This window comes from Ursus americanus, chromosome 35 (genome assembly GCF_024610735.1).
Source record: "Ursus americanus isolate L20-20 chromosome 35, mUrsAme1.1.p, whole genome shotgun sequence".
In the NCBI taxonomy this organism is placed as follows: Eukaryota; Metazoa; Chordata; class Mammalia; order Carnivora; family Ursidae; genus Ursus; species Ursus americanus.
Genome location: NC_142161.1, coordinates 13767469 through 13783445, shown reverse-complemented (window position 1 = coordinate 13783445; position 15977 = coordinate 13767469). Strand labels below are relative to the sequence as shown.

Here is a 15977-nt window from a genome sequence, read left to right as displayed (position 1 = left end):
AATGTGGCAGCGTCCAGCTGGGATAGGTCCAGGGAAGAGGAGTGGGAATGGTTGGAGGAATGGGCCTGGTGGGGAATGAGGGGCAAATCCGTGTATCCTGGAAAATGGAAGGTTTCTGAATAAGGGCAGGCATAGAGGATCTGATTTAGCAAGGCTTCCCCTGAAGGTAAAGAAAGGAGGAGAAGCTCAAAGGAGGTGCCCTTGAATTTCATCCTCCAGCCAGCTCTCCCTGGAAGGAGCTTCTGAGCTTCTGAGGGATTTCCCTGAGGTGGGCTGAGGAAGCTGGGTGAGTGAACATTTCTAGGGAAGAAGGGTAGTGGTACCATCGAGGATTGTGTGAAGTACAAAGAGTCCTTCATTGTGCATGTTCTTTGCATGGCCCTTACCATGTCTACCATGTTTAATAACATGCTTTGCAACTGGACAGCTTTGGACACCTTTTGCAATAACCTCTCTAGGGAGACAGAGCAGGTAGCAGTATTCCTGTTTTATGACTGGGGAATCTAAAGCCACAAAAGGTTAAAAACGTGACTAATAGAGGAAAAAGTAGGAAGAGGTAGGGGTGATTTCTGAATTCAAACCCAGTGACCCTACCCCCGTCTTCCATTCTTCTTCTTTTCCTTCTCTTTTTAATTTTAAAGGTTTTATTAGTTTTTCTTCTTTATGGAGGCAATATATGATCCTTGTTGAATGTTATTAAATATATTAAGATACAATAAAACATAGGTAAAATTTGAAAAGAAGAAAAAATTATAATTCTACCACTTAGAGATGATCACTGTTAACACCTTGGTGTATGTCATTTTACATTCTTTTCTATGCGTACAATAGATATCATTATCAATATGGCCTCATACTAATAATTTCTATAACATACTTTTTTTCTCCTTTGTTCCCTTTTTTTGCATTGACCCAAAGAGGGGGAAGAAAAGAGCCTTCAGACTAAACTCTTTTTTAAAAAATTTATTTTAGAGATAGATAGAGGAGGAGAGGGAGAACGATAAGCCGACTCCACACTGAGCATAGAGCCTGACTTGGGGCTCGATCCTAGGACCCTGAGATCATGACCTGAACTGAAATCAAGATTTGAATGCTCAACCAACTGAGCCACCCAGGTGGCACCCTTAGACTAAACTAAACTCTTAAAAGTTTTTTTGGAGTGGGGGCACCTGTGTGGCTCAGTCGGTTAAGTGTCTGCCTTTGGCTCAGGTCATTATCCCGGAGTCCTATGTTGGGTTCGGTGCTCAGCAAGGAGTCTGCTTCTCCCTCTCCCTCTCCCTCCCCCCTCCACCCGCTCACACATTCTCTTTCTCAATTAAAAAATAAAATCTTCTAAAAAAAGTACGTAATAGAAAAAGTAAAACTAGTACTACAACTCTTACATCAAGAAATATTTGCCATGTTCATCCTACCCTACATTTGATTCCACCCCAGAGGCAACTACTTCTAAATCTTAAAACTTTCTAAATAACAAGCTTATAATGCTATTTGTTAGTTTTTCAGGTTTAGATATTGTACATTGACTTCCTCTGTGTAAGATGATGGTTTGGTTTCTTACATTTGTGTCCCCCATGTCTCTCACTCTTCCCTTCCTCCCTTTCTCCAAATATGGTCATAACGCTGTTTGGTAATGTGGATTAAATGAGTATTCAGTGATCACATTTCTACAAGTATGTAAATATTGGGTACTGAGTCATATAGAGTACTAGGAATGTGCTTTCTATTTTATCGAACTCTTTGCCCCTGGAGTTAATACTTGACTTATTTTTGTTTTAATTTGCATAGTTGCTTGGTTTTCTATACCGAGCTCTTTCACATAACTGTTAATCACATCTTGATCTAATCTTGATCTATGTACAAACATTATTATTATTATTTTATTTTATTTTATTTTATTTTATTTTATTTTATTTTATTTTATTATTTTATTTTATTTTTCCGAGAGAGCCCTCCTAAGAGCCTCCTGTCTCCCTTCCCCTACCAGGACTGGTGGTTCCAGGACTGCTATGTGTTTTCCTCATCATCACCCTGGAAATTTCCTCCACCTCTCTCCTGAATTGAATCCCCTAGTTCGGGCTCCTATGTCTTCTTATGTCTTGGTTTACTCTCTTAGTTTTATAAGGAGTGGCCTGAGACTGCCAATGTGCTTTTTACCCTGCTACATATAAACCTCACCCTTTTAATGGGTGAAGAAATAAATGGTGGTTTTTGTTCTCAGCTCAGAATAAACCAAGAAGAGGAATCCATCCCATGTGGAGTCCAACAATTCCTGTTCCAGAATTAGTCAAATTTGTTTTCTTTCTGGATTCAGCAAGCTTGTAATTAAAAGCTTTGATTTTCATTGACCTTAATCACAAGGCAATAGGAAAAAAAAAAAGAAGAGAAACGTTTTCTGAAAATCCAAGCTGTGATTCTTGAAGGACAGAACAGCATAAAGTTTGCTGCATTTAAAGAAAAGGGGGACTTGAACTGAGCATCTTCAGCCCACCCACAGTCTCCCTGCTTGGAGACTCTAGCAGGCGATGTGCAAATGTCACATGTGCCTGCCTGGCCTGGCTCTCTCCCAGATTTCTGCCCTGTATGTGGCCTGTGGGCTCTCAGATGTGGTTCGATGCTTCATTTGCCACATTTTTTTTTTTTCAGCACAAAATACAAGCCTTGGACAGGTGCTGGGGATGTAGTGGCTTCTGAAATTTTTTCCCAGAAGGCAGTGACTCATCACAGGAAACCCCTTTGTTTTCTCTCTGACCTTCCCTCGGCTTCCTGCTCCACCCATCTGTGCGTGAGTTTTCACATTCCTCACCAACAGACAACAATTTACCTCTAGGTTTAGTCAAGTGTGGTAAGTGGAGATAGTTCTGGGAGTAAGTTGGGATCACCTTTCCCAATAGCAGTGCCCATGAAGGCATCAGGCTTGTTCTCAATGCCTTAGCCTCTCCCCATTGAGGTACGGGTCAATTTCCATTCCATGACTCCTGGAAAATCCCTTTTCCTGTGTCCCTAACCAGATGGATTGTCACATTGTCAAAGAGGTAGATTTGCTCTCCTAGCCCTTGCTCTAATCAGGGAGTGCTTTTGCAGAACTCCATTTCTGGAAAATATACATCATTATACATCTAGTAACAGGTGTTCAATTATTTTTAATTGATGTGTGTTAAATCAAAGAAGATGTTGATGGTTGTTGACCCACAGTCCTTCTTCAGGTACAGCCAAGGTCTTCAATGGATAAATGTTGAAGTGAGTCATACAACTCAGATTCCTGCATGTTTAGAGTTAGAAAGGAGCTTAGAGGTTATCCAGTCTTGCTTTTTCATTTGTAGCCAAGAATCTTGAAGCCCCATCAAGTTACTTTCTCATGTTCACCCAGTCAGGTCCTGGCCCTTCTGAGGCTGTCTGTATACTCACGCCCGCCTCTGCACTGCTCTCCAGTTGCACTGCAGTCCCACTTCCGGCTGCACCTCTTCTTGGCTCTCTGCACCTCAGGGTGGAGCCTCAGGCTGGCAAAAACCCTTCCACGAGGTCTCACCCCTCCTCTGTCACTGCTTTCCCCGAAGTCCCTCTGTGGCCAGGCTTCTCTCCAGACTGCAGGCAAATTCAGACTGTTGACTTTGCTTTTCTTTGACTGAGAACCCATGACTTCCTATGAAGAGTGTGGTTCAAAGTAATTCTTCAAAAATTTAATAGCAAAATACTCACTAAGAAAATTTGAAGAAGACACAAACAAGTGTGTGTGTGTGTGTGTGTGTGTGTGTGTTTTAACTTTTTTGGTGTTTTCTTTGGACATTTCCCCACTAGACCCCTCCCTTCCAAGGAATAGGTTTGTTGGTGGTTTTATTGTAGTCATCACCTTATTCATTCAATTTTGTATCCTATTTTCCATTTGTGTTCTTTTCATATAACTCTATGACAGAAGGATTGGGAGCATATACTGGTCTGCTTTTTTGTGAAACCTTCTGTTAGAACACTGTCACCTATTTAGAAAAATAAGTTCTCTACTTTTTAGTAGGACAAACAATAATGTGCATGTCCAGGACATATTTGGGAGGGGCGACAGGAGACATGTTCCATATATCTCCTAAATCTTCCCATCTTCCTCAATACCCCGTATGGGGCAGCTGGGGTTGCATTCTCTGTCACTGTCAATGGGGCATTGTGTTTCCTGATAATCTATGAACCAGAACTCTTCCTTTGCCACCATATCCACAGTCATGTCTTCTGGTCTCCATGGTGGTAACAGCTTGGCCCCAACCACCATGTTGACCTATTTGCCATCTCTGATCTCTTGTTCATTGTGAAGGAATCTGTTCTATAATAACCAGCTGTGAAGTCTGCACACCCTACAAGTTGTGAGAGCAGGAACCAAGTCTTCTTATAAGTCTTTGGCATGTTTCTGTATCCCTAGTATGATGTCCAGCATACAGAAGACACCTAAGAAATGTTCGGTGAGCGAATGAGTGGATAACTCTAATTGTGACTACAGAATAGCCTTCCTTTTTGACTCCAAAAGCAAAACCACAACTGTGATGGGAACATCCTTGTCAGAGTATTTCCTACCACAGCAAAGAAACAAACTGAATCAGAAATTGAGGGGCGCCTGGGTGGCACAGTTGTTGGGTGTCTGCCTTCGGCTCAGGGCGTGATCCCAGCATTATGGGATCGAGCCCCACATCAGGCTCCTCCGCTATGAGCCTGCTTCTTCCTCTCCCACTCCCCCTGCTTGTGTTCCCTCTCTCGCTGGCTGTCTCTATCTCTGTCAAATAAATAAATAAAATCTTTAAAAAAAAAAAAAAGAAATTGAAAGTCAGGAAGGCTGAGAAGCATCTTGGGTAGGAATGATGGTTCCTGGTTTCTCCGGTTCTTTCTTCTTAACTCCTCACAGCCCACAGAACCTGGATATTACAAAATCCTTTTTATCATTTAAGAATTGTAAATGCCTGATTTTTCTTTATTATCCTCCTTAATTTTGAAGCAAAAAAGGTTTATTTCCCAAGATAGGAACAGCAAACTCCACTCTAGGGGAAAGCCCAAGTCTTCATAAATTTCCCTTAACACCTCAAAATCGTAGTCATGGGCTGACCTTGCTTGTGATGTGAAATTGCTTCTCAGGGGAAGACTACTTAGCGGTAAGAAGGAATGAACAACATGATAAAAACAACAATGTGAATGAATTTCAAAATAATTTTGCTGAGTGAAAGAAATCAGAGCAAACAGTATATACTGTATGATTCCACTTTTACAAAATTCTAGAAAATGCAAACTAATCTGTCGTGACAGAAAGTGGTTGCCTCGTAGGTGGGAAGGGAAGAAGTAGGAGGCAGGGGTTATAAAAGGGCAACAGAAAACTTTGGGTTCTGATGGGTATGCTCGTTATTATTATGATTGTGGTAATGGTTCCACAAGTGTATATGTATGTCAAAGCTGGTTGAGTTATTCATTGTAAATATGCAAATTATATCGGATGTCAGTTACACACCAATAAAGCTGTTTTTAGAATTGTTGCAAGGAAATGGAGTCCTACTCCCCACCCTATATTTCCTACCACGCTTTCCAGCTTCCTCCTGCTAAAAGGTGATCACACCCAATTGTGTTCCTACCTCGCAATCAGTCCTTTGTTATGGTAGACACTGAGATTTCTTTGCTTCTTCTGGAAGTATTTAAACTGGGTCACCATTTCCTCCCACTTAATTCCCAGGCCCTCCTGAATGATGTAGAGAAGCTTGCCCTCTTCTGTCTGTAGCCATTTAGGGACAGCCCCCCCTCCTGGCTCCAGTGACAGGTTTTTGAATAAACAACAGCTGATTGTGTAGCTGGTACTTGCATGACTGCAAGCCTGGGTGGCCACGACTTACCAGCCCCACTGATAACAATTCTCAGACCTTGCACATATTCTGAGGATGCTTTTCAAAATACCCATCGGTTCTACACAGGATGGCCCAGGACAGTGACCTGCCCGTTTGCCTGTTCCTTCTCACATGGTTCCTTCATTGCTCTCCAAGGTGCTTTAGGGTTAGGTAGCTCCAGATTAGAAGTGAGAAGTGCAGACAGGTCTCCTCCTGAGGAAGTCAGCATTATTCTAATGTTAGAGATATTTCTGGAACCTAAGTAAGAATTGGGAATGAGTCCCTGGAATATACAGAGGGGGGCATCGCTGACCTGCTGAGATGCTGCCTGTTCTCCCATCTTGCATAGACCAGAGGTTCAGGGTTTAGGTGGTGAAGTAAGTAGCAAAAGCCTCACGTTAGAGCAGGGCTACTCACATCTGTGCTGGTCTGGGAATAAGGTAAGAAGTTGAGAGCAAGTGTTGAGAAACTTTTATAGCAACATGGTAGCATAATTTTATACTTGTTGGATCTAAGAACAAAAGAAGTTGGGCTTACATTTGCATGTCTTTTACTTTAAACTCTTTTTTAGTAATTTATTTTTATTTTACAAAACTTGAAGTTCATAATGGATTGGGAAAAAAATGAACTGGCTCTTCACTACAGATCTTTTGAGAAGCATTAAGCTAGTTTCTTGGCCTCTGAAGGGCAGTTCTGGGCACAAAGACATGGTAGATGAGCTATGGAGACGTGGACTATGCCAGGGAGGAGGGGAGCAAGGAGTCACCCTTTGTCTCTAGTACCTTCTCCTTGACCAGAATACGTGCATCCTTGGGGAAGCATTGCACCAAGAATAACTGCACTTGAGACAAAATTGGAGGGGACTGCAATCAGAGGAGCGGCAGGGAAAACTGGTTATCACCTGGAACTCCAGCCTTAGGGGACTGTCCTTCACAATGGACCTTAGGGGCAGATGGAGGAAGTAGCTGAGAAATAAGGATTTGAGGGGAACCATAGCTCACACCTCACTAGTCTGGAATGAGCTGAAATTGGGAGTCCATCTTAAGAGAAATTGCTACATTTAAATGCTTATATAACCTGGAGAAGGAGGAAGGAGGCTGGCAATCTCTGCCCTGTAATGCAGGCAAATACACTGACATAGTTCTCTGGAGTCATTGAATAGAGGAATCATCTCTGTAGAAGACAAGAGAGGGAACAGCACACTGGACAGAAAAGTTTCAATCAAAAGAGGTGGGCTCAGAAAAGGGCTGAGTATAAAATGGCCTCATTATCTATCTTAAAATGGGGAGATGCAAGTCACTGAGAGGCATCAAGAAGGACCTGTACTTGAAGTCTTCACCATCATATTTCAGGGCTGTCTCTGCTGGGCCCTGCTCTGTTTCTGTCGTGAATCATGGTGGGAGGTGATATTCAGGTTCCCAGGGGACGCGAGACTACTGCCCTGCTTGTCCTTGAAGCAGTCAGCTGGCAACCCCCTCGTGCTCCCATATCCTGGAGAGGTGGTGGGACAGAGAAGACAGCTTCCTCTTTGTTGCCTCTTCCGTGACTCAGTCTGCCCTCGTCCCTATTGCTGACGATGATGTACTCCTTGACTGAGAGGAGAGAATCAGGTTGGGTGGGTTCTGGCTCTTTAATATGAGAAAAGCTTTTGTGTCTTAGCTTTGGAAAAGAAAGGAAACACCCAGCCCTCTTGTTTTTTTGTTAAATTAGAGGGTGCTTTCTGCCTTGTAAATTCTCCTGAAATATATGTTGGCTTCGACTTGGTGATGATGCAGGCATGTCTGAGTGTGCCTGCTATGTGGCAATGCATTCCTTCTAGTCCCAAGTGTTGGGGTGCAGGGAAAGCTGACATTCGACCTCGGATCTCATGTTGGTTGGCGCCACACCAGGAGGAGGGGCTTGCAGCATGGTGGGCTACTGGAAAGCAGAAGCAGGGTTGAAAACTTGGCGACCTTTCCTCTTGTGCCAAATGCAAGTTAGTGACAATGCAGTCATAGTTACTTACTTTGAGGGATGCTTTGCAATGTCTGTGCCCAATTGCAGGTTTTAAAGGGAATGACCAAGGAGGGAAGGCATAACATGAAGGCTGTTACCAGATAATGCGATAGTAACTTACAAAGCCAAGCTGGTACCGACTGGGGATGAAGTGACTGACTCCCTTGATCAGGGAGACCAGGCTGTGGTTCTAAGTCTTTACCTCTCCCAGTTTCCTGCCCTGAAATATTCAGGGACAGCCTGAAATAAAATTCAACCCACAGCCACTGGCTCCCAAAATTTATCATCTGTTTGGCTAACAAGACTGGTCCAGTATGAAACAATGTTAGTAAGCATTGGACTGTGGCAAAGATTACCGCTAATACAGGTGTTTCAAGACAGAGGGATGGGTGTGAGTCTGAGGACTCAGGAAAGGCTCCTGGAAAAGTGGGGCTTGGACTGGCACTGAGTCCTTCCTTCCTTTGGAATGGGGTTTGAGTTCTGGACTTAAGGTTGGGGGAATATGTAAGCTCTCTGGACCACAAGATGGGGAAGATAGCAGCTACATCCCACGCTTTAAATCCTAGCTGAATATGTGCTTAGTAATGTTCCCTCCCTTCCTTCATTTCCATGGCTGCGTGGAGTTCCTTCTGGGATGAATTCCTGGGAATGGCTCACCAATTTGGATGCAGAGCTTAGATGTGCAAGGTTGTGATCTCCCTGTGGGCAGAGTAGCAGGAGTCAGGAGCAGCTTTTCCTCACTATGTCCCAGTTCCCCCGCTGTGCTAAGTATGTCTCTCTTCAGCTGGGAACTCAGGCAGAGCTTGTACCAAGAGAGATACTTTGCCCAAGTACTCACTTGGCTAAAAATACCAGAGTTCTCAATATTCGTGTTATGATTCATATTAATCAAGTTCTTGAGCAGTACAGCTTCCTTCCTAGCCTGTCCTGATTTAGAAACATTTCCCCATTCTACTATACACAAAATAGGAAGTTCGAAAATCCTAGCTCTGCACCAGATTGCAGTTCATTCTGGAAAAAGAGGCCTAGGAATATAATGCCTTTAAAATTTGTTTAATCAATAAGAAATTGGTCATAGAGAGAGAGAGGAAGTATAGCATGATGGAGAAGAGCCCAGGCTCTGCACTTGCTTCCTAGCTCTGCCACTTGACTAGCTATGTGAGTTTGGGTACATTATTTAACCTCTTGGTGCCTCCATTTACCCATCTGTTAAATGGGAAAATAATTGTGCACATCTCTTAGGGTTGCCACGATAAGTAAATGAGTTGAGATTTATGTAAAGCACTTAGAGCAGTAAGTGGTTAGCATAAGTAATAAACATGTGTTGGCCATAATGGGGAGAAGGAAGGTTTCAGGACTTGAGGGATGCTGCGCCCTAAAGAAGAGGGCACCAAAAGAGCCAGCACTCATGGGGCCCGGTGACAATGGGAGGGCTAGAAAAGAATAGGAGATAGGAACCCAAACGCCAAATCCTAATGCGATGACCCGGGTTCTATGAGTGGCATTGAAATTGCCATCAGAGAGCCCATTAGAATTTGACAATCTCTGTTCTGGATTCTGGAATTCTTGGATACAGTCTCTCTGCCAGCCTGGCCCAAGACTTGTTTTGGTGAGGATGACGTACTAACACAGGACTGAGTCAATTACAGGTCCTTTGCTCTGTCTCCTGGACCTCTGGGTGCCACTGTATGGACATGTCCAGCTTGGCTGGCAGCTGGCATCTTAAGGGTTCAGGTTGTTATCAAATGAACACTCACTAAACAGAGTCCCTCCCGATCTGGTGGTGTGTGCAGCAGCGCACGTAGGCCCACATACCTCATATCTCTGCCTGGGCAATTACGTCCCAGCCACCCTGCCCCATTCCAAGGCAGCCGGAGCCAGCTGGGACGCAGCGCCTGGGGAGGGAGCCAGGTGTTTTTCCCCTTTCATCCTTTTTGATTCCATAGGCATTTTCTTCTAAGCTTGGGCTCTAACTGCCTTGTCCAACATGGAAAAACAAATCCAAAAGGCAGGAACTGAGCTGGGTCTGCTCATGGTGCTTCATTTTGCTGTTCTGAAGTGAAGCCAAAAGTCACAGCCTCTCTCCTCCAGGACAGAAAACCTAGAAGCAGCGTGTCCTTTCCCCAGCTGCTGCCTGCCCAGGGAGGGTACTGCATATATCTACATGTGAGTGGTTCACTGTCTGGTCTGATATGCAGGTCTCTAAGTACTAGTGTGGGTTTCAGAATCCAAGTGTATAAAGTACATGTCTGGACATGGTCTTTTAGCCAGGCTGCAGGCTTTGCAACCCACCCAGCTGGTCCCCAAAGCTGGCCTCTTGCATCATAAGTGATCCCACGCAGTCCTGATGACATATGGTTTATGACAATTCACCCTGGTTTGAGAAATCTCCCTGCTAATGTTCTTTTATCTTGGCAGAGAGAACCATGTTTCAATACTAACAATTGGTGCCATTTATTGAACACATGCTATGCCCCTGGCAGCTTGCTCAGCTTAGGTGCTTTATATAGTGATTTCCCGAGGTCTTCCTGCCAGCACTCCAACAGGGATAGTGTGATCAGTTCTACCTTACACACGAGGACCCTGGGACATGGTGATGTTAGGTAACTTGCTCAAGGCCACCCAGGTAGGAGGTGGTAACACCAGTATTTGAACCAGGCAGTCTGGTCCGGAGCGTGTTCTTACCCACCATAGTGCCCACCGCTGTGGAAGCTCTCTGCTTACACATCTCCAGGGATTAAATCAATGCCTGAGATTAATCATCCTCATTGTTCTCATTAGTTTTATCAGCCAGTGGGGCACAGAAGCCTCTACCTGGTTGATACTTTGGGTTAATTTGCTATATCCTTGATGTTAGGGATAATAATGAAAAAAATTAAGGTATTTCCTTATTGATTTCTACTACTTTGATTCAACAAATATTTAGTGAGCATTTACTTTGTGCCCGACATTATATTAGACCTGGCAAAGAGGGCTATTACGGTGTACTTGCTTTCAAAGAACCACACTCCAGAAAGATAAATAATCTTCTTAAATTTCCCAGGCCATCTGAGATGGGTGCTGCCTTCCACTTTAGTCTCATTGCTTTGCATCCCCTGCCTTTGTGTCCTTTTGTTTGTTGAGCTTCCTACCACCTCAGAGCCTTTGCACCTTCTATCAGCCTGAACTACTCCATACCTTTGCTGCGTTAACTCCTCCTCATCCTTCAGGTCTCATCTGAAACTGCTCTTCTTTCAGGGATTCTCTCACAGTCCTGTAGATTACGTCGGGATTCCCCTCTTACATCTTATCGTAGCTCCCTCTGCCTTAAATTTTTGTAATTATTTGATTTATTCACCAGCTCCTTAAGGGCTTTAATAATGCTTTTGATGTTAACCATAGTACTCCTAGCACACAATAGGTGCTCACTAAATACTCCGAAGGGAGCAAAGATTATAAACAATTTCTTGGAGCAAAAACTGTAATGTGTTAGTCCCCAGTTCTCCAAGAATCAGACATCAACACAGGACTAAATGCGCCAGGATTTTATTAGGGCGAAACCATTTGAAAAAAAAATGGGGTGAGGGAAGAAGCTGGGAGGGTCTTCAGACTGTGATGCAAGTCTGATCCTAGAGTGAAGAAAGGAAGACAGGAAGGTGGGGAGGACCATCATATACATTCTGGTGCACTCTGGGGAAAGTTCCTGGAGGCCAGCCAAAGTTGAAAGGCAGAGGAGTGCCCGTCTCCCAGGAACAGCCACTTCTGGAAGCCCCGCCCCCTTCCGCGATTGGCTGGGGGCGCAGTGGGAGGCGTGGTCCAGCAGTGGGGCGTGGCGTTCAGGGCCCCTGCAGCGCTGCCCAAGAAGCTTCCTGCTCCCGGAGGGGCAAGCCTGGGGGGCTTGTTCTCCTGGCGGCCAGGTAGTAGTTCAGAGGCAAGACATGTAGTTGATAGAGAGGACATAGATGACTGAAGGTATGGCTTTCGCAAGAGGGTGGGAAATCTTGATTTTGAGGCTCAGCAAGTATTTATTGGACGCACGCTATTCTTTGACACTGAGGAAGACACAATAGGATTGGCTGTAAGTGGGCTTTCCTCAAAAAGATTTAAGCTAGTTAAGAGACAAAGTAAACTCAAACGCATGCTCCTGAACCTCAGCTTTCTCGCTTCTAAAATGAAGATAACTGCGTCTACCCGGTGTGACGTGGGACAGGTAGATCCAGTGGCTTCCATGAATAGGGTAGGTGTTCAACAGATAAGATTCGAATGAATTTAAATAATAACGATTCATTGTCTGCCTCAGATTTTCAGCTTTTCTGGTCGCTTCAACAGGGTTGATAGTTTTCTAAGTTTTCGAAGAAACTTTTGGCTTGGGAAACTTTGCTTTCCGTGTAATTACTCTCATCAACAGTCCCCTGAGGCTTTTTCTTGAAAAATATTCCAAGTAGAAGAACCGTGGTTTAAATATGTGATCAGCACCAAGGGAAGATTTAGTGTCGAGTTACTACATTGAAGGAAATCTCCGGGAAGATACTCCCTCGTGTGTGCTTGGCCCAGTGAGCTCACTTCGGGGGATGGTTCCTTAACTCTTAACCCCAAGGCAGTGTTCAGTTTGTTCTCTGTTATAGTACAGTCGTTGGGACATTGCTTAATCAGGTTCTTCCCGTAGGTGAAGGCTGTGGATCCCTGGGGGAACTGGAGATGTAGGGTGGGATGGACCTCCTCCCTTTTCCTCACTGCCAAAGTGAAGGAGTGGTCTGCTTTCGTCTTTCCCCACCCCCAACAGCCTTCTTATACGTTCCTCTTTCAGTACATTTCCCTCCTTCAGCGCTGCCCCCAAATTAATCTTATCTTGGTTTCACTTGTTGAACTGGCCTGTTCTTTCTAGGAATTGGTTTTAATTCACAACTATTTCCAGAACAACTAAGTAGTAGATACAGATACTGTGCCTCAGTATCCTCCTACATACGATGAGGGGAATAGACTGGCTAAGGAGTTAGATATGTATATGAAATGTGAACTACTTTAAAAAAAAGTATCACGGGAATAGAGAAGAAACAGGTTTTCTGGGTGAGGAGGCAGCATTTGATCCAGGACTCACTGTTAATTGTTGAGAAAGGGGTGAAGGAGACTCCGTTCTGATGAAGTAGCATGAGCAACAGCAAGGTGTGTTTGCCGGGCTCCAGGAAGACCAGGTAATTTGTAAGGCTGGAAGATAGGGAATGATCCAAAGACCGATGAGAAGAAAAAAGTGGGATGGGGAGTAAGCTATGGCAGTCCTTGAAAAGCTTATTCAGAAACATCATAGGTCAAGGAGAGCCACTGATGGTTTAGAAGCAGGGGAAAAAGTTGAACTATTTAGGAAAAAATGTCTAGGTGAAAGACAAAACCAAGGCAGAGTAATACAATAATTTTGGTGATGGAGAATCATTTCCGTAGCAATGAAAATGAGAGGGCAGATCTGAGAGATAGAATGATGTGGGATTAGAGAAGAGGGCTTTGAAGGTTTCATGCCCAAGGTTTCAAGCCCATGTATACTGGGGTCAGGGGTGGGGGAGGCTGCCACTGAGAAGGGGAACTGAGGAGGAGGTATCTGCTAGGTTGGGAATGGGGGTCTTCACAGTAGATCATGTTGCATTGGAGGGACTGACAGGTTGTGTCTCTGGATATGATACTGGAAATTCAGCTCTGGAGCTCAAGAATGGGGTCAGAGCTGAAGATGAAGGCTTGGGAGATGTCATCACGGGGGTAGTAGTTGGAATGGCAAATTGTTTCACTTCCTCAATCACCTAAAGAAAGGCATGGGTTTCCAGTTGCATTGGTGAGGGCAGGTGGAGGGATGTTTTCTGGTGCCTGGATGGCTAGTCCTGATCCCCCCCAAACAGTCCTTGGATCTTTGAGATTCCAAGAAAGGAGTACATTAGTCTTATCTTCCTTCACTTAGCACAGCTTCGCCTCTTCTCCCTCAGTTGTCCACTTCTAATTCTGCAAACAACAGCTGGAGAGGGTGAGTGAGGGCCAACTTAGCAGCTGTGTGTTGGGAATCAAGAAGGCATCCAGGATGAAGATACTGTCTGGCTACAGCTGCTGCCAAGATGAGTGTGTGTGTGGGTGTGTAAGAGAGAGAGAGAGAGAGTGGGGAGGGAAGGAAAGAGAGAGGGATAGGAGAGAGAGAGATATGGGGGGTACTCATAGCAGGGAGTGGGTAAAAATTGCTGGCCAACTTTCTTTTAAGGGTGGTAAATTAAATATTCTTAAAAAGTTTTAATTCTGTACCAAGGATGATTTCATTTCATGTTTATTCCAAATCCTGGTGATGAGAAAATTAGAAATCAACCTTTCTGGATCCTCCAGTTGCTGGTGACCAGGCTTTGCACACATACCCCAGCCACCTTGGCAGCAGAGTATGCTCAAACACTCTGGGGTTGGCTGGAAGCTACTTCCAGGCTGGTGCCTCAAGGAGAAGCACAGGGATCTAGAAATACGCGAGAAGATGAAAAGTTCAAGAAAAGGCTGTTGTTCCCAATCCCAGTTGAAGAGAGGCCTCTTTCTGGAAAGTGATTAGGGATTTGGGTGTGTGGTTTTGCTCAAGCCAAACATGAGTTTTGAGCTGGGTAATCTGTTTCTAATCATAATTTGGATTACCCCTCACACTAACCAAATGTTTGGTTGTCTGAAGAGGCCCATCTTCAGGCCCCAGAGAGGCACGACAAACCACTGAAGAGCCAGTGTACTCCGGGCTGGTAGGCTCATTCTGAGACGGGCAGGCAACAACCCCTTTGTGCTGGGAAAGGGCTGGAAGTTACTGTTCACAGCTTCTGGGCTTCTTCAGCCCGGAGCTGTCCCCTGTGGTCACTGTTGATATATTCCTTTCAGGGCCCAGCTGGAAATGGTCGGGCGCTGCCCCTAAGGCCAGGCTGAGCCCCCTGGGGTTTGTCAGGCATGGAGATGGGGCTCCTAGGAGGAAGCCACAGTGATTATTGAGACATCAGCATTTCCAGGATTTCTCCCAGGTCTTATTCTGACAGGTAGGAGAGAAACCAAAGAGGCAGCACAAGCTAAGTAAAAGCGAGTTAAAACTTAGCCTCTTAGGTCGTCTATATTCCTTAAGACAGTTACTCTGAGTTTGCAGTTCACTCTCGAGGGCCAAGCAAATTTCATTGATTTTGAAAGTAGCCAACTTTTAAGAACTATTTCACCCAATTTGGAAATTCACAGTTCTTTATGAAGGGAGTACTGCACTTCAGAACTACAAAAATGGGCTGGGAGATGAGACAAGGCTGGTTTTGCTAAGTCAGGGTATGGGTGGCTTAGAGAAGATGAATGAATAAAAGGCGGCAGGCAATTTTACAGCTGAAAATGGATTCCGTTTCATTCATGATGTGCAGGAAAACTTTATGTCATTATTAACACTTATGGTATACAGATGACATGGGCCCCGCCCCTGCTGTGAGCACAGGACAGGATGTGATGAATTCCACTGCTCTGTCACCATTAAAAAATCTCTTTCCCCTTTTCTCCTCCTCCTCTCTCCCTGTGTGTGCGTGTGCGTGCGTGTGCGTGTGTGTGTGTGTGTGTGTGTGTGTGGTTTCAAAAGAAATGTTGGTAGTAGTTTAGAGGACAAGACATATAATTGTTGTGTTTCTCTTTTCAGGTCTTAGGAGGAAATATCTAAGAAGAGGTGATTCATTACTGTCTGAAAAACGCTTTGAGATCCTCTGAAGGAAGGTAATTAGAAGTATGAGACATGGTTCCTGGATGTGTGATTACATGTGATTATATGTTAAGAGTGGTGCTAGACTACTTCAAATGCATTCCTCTCCTGTATCACCAAACAGGCAAGTGTGTGCTGGGAGGGGAGGAGAGAAAGGCTAGAAATAAGAGGAGCTATTGGAACAAAGACTAATATTTCCTCTGAAGCAGGAGGAAGACAGCCGGGGCCCCAGGGTATTTGCAGAAGATGCACTGAGAGTGGGACCAGGGCCTCCTGTGTTCCCCAGGGGAGTTTGCCTCCCCACCCCCCTACAGTCCCAACTCTGTTGACTTTTAGGGTGGTCTCTTTGTTCAGGTTTTACCAGAGGAGTAAATGACTGCTCTATCATCACAGGGGAAACCACCTTCCGTTTTCCAAGAGAACTGGAGGCTTGTTTTCGGGTCATTGTTCTG

The 15977-nt window shown here is 44.6% G+C and overlaps 1 long non-coding RNA gene across 1 annotated transcript in view; it reads left to right on the top strand.

Annotated features, from left to right (window-relative positions):
• The window catches only part of LOC148107111 (uncharacterized), a 70220-nt gene that overhangs the window by 12543 nt on the left and 41700 nt on the right, over positions 1-15977 (top strand). Inside the window, exon 4 of the long non-coding RNA XR_006780570.2 lies at positions 15466-15539. This is a non-coding gene — a long non-coding RNA (uncharacterized LOC148107111). The remainder of the gene's footprint in view (positions 1-15465; positions 15540-15977) is intronic.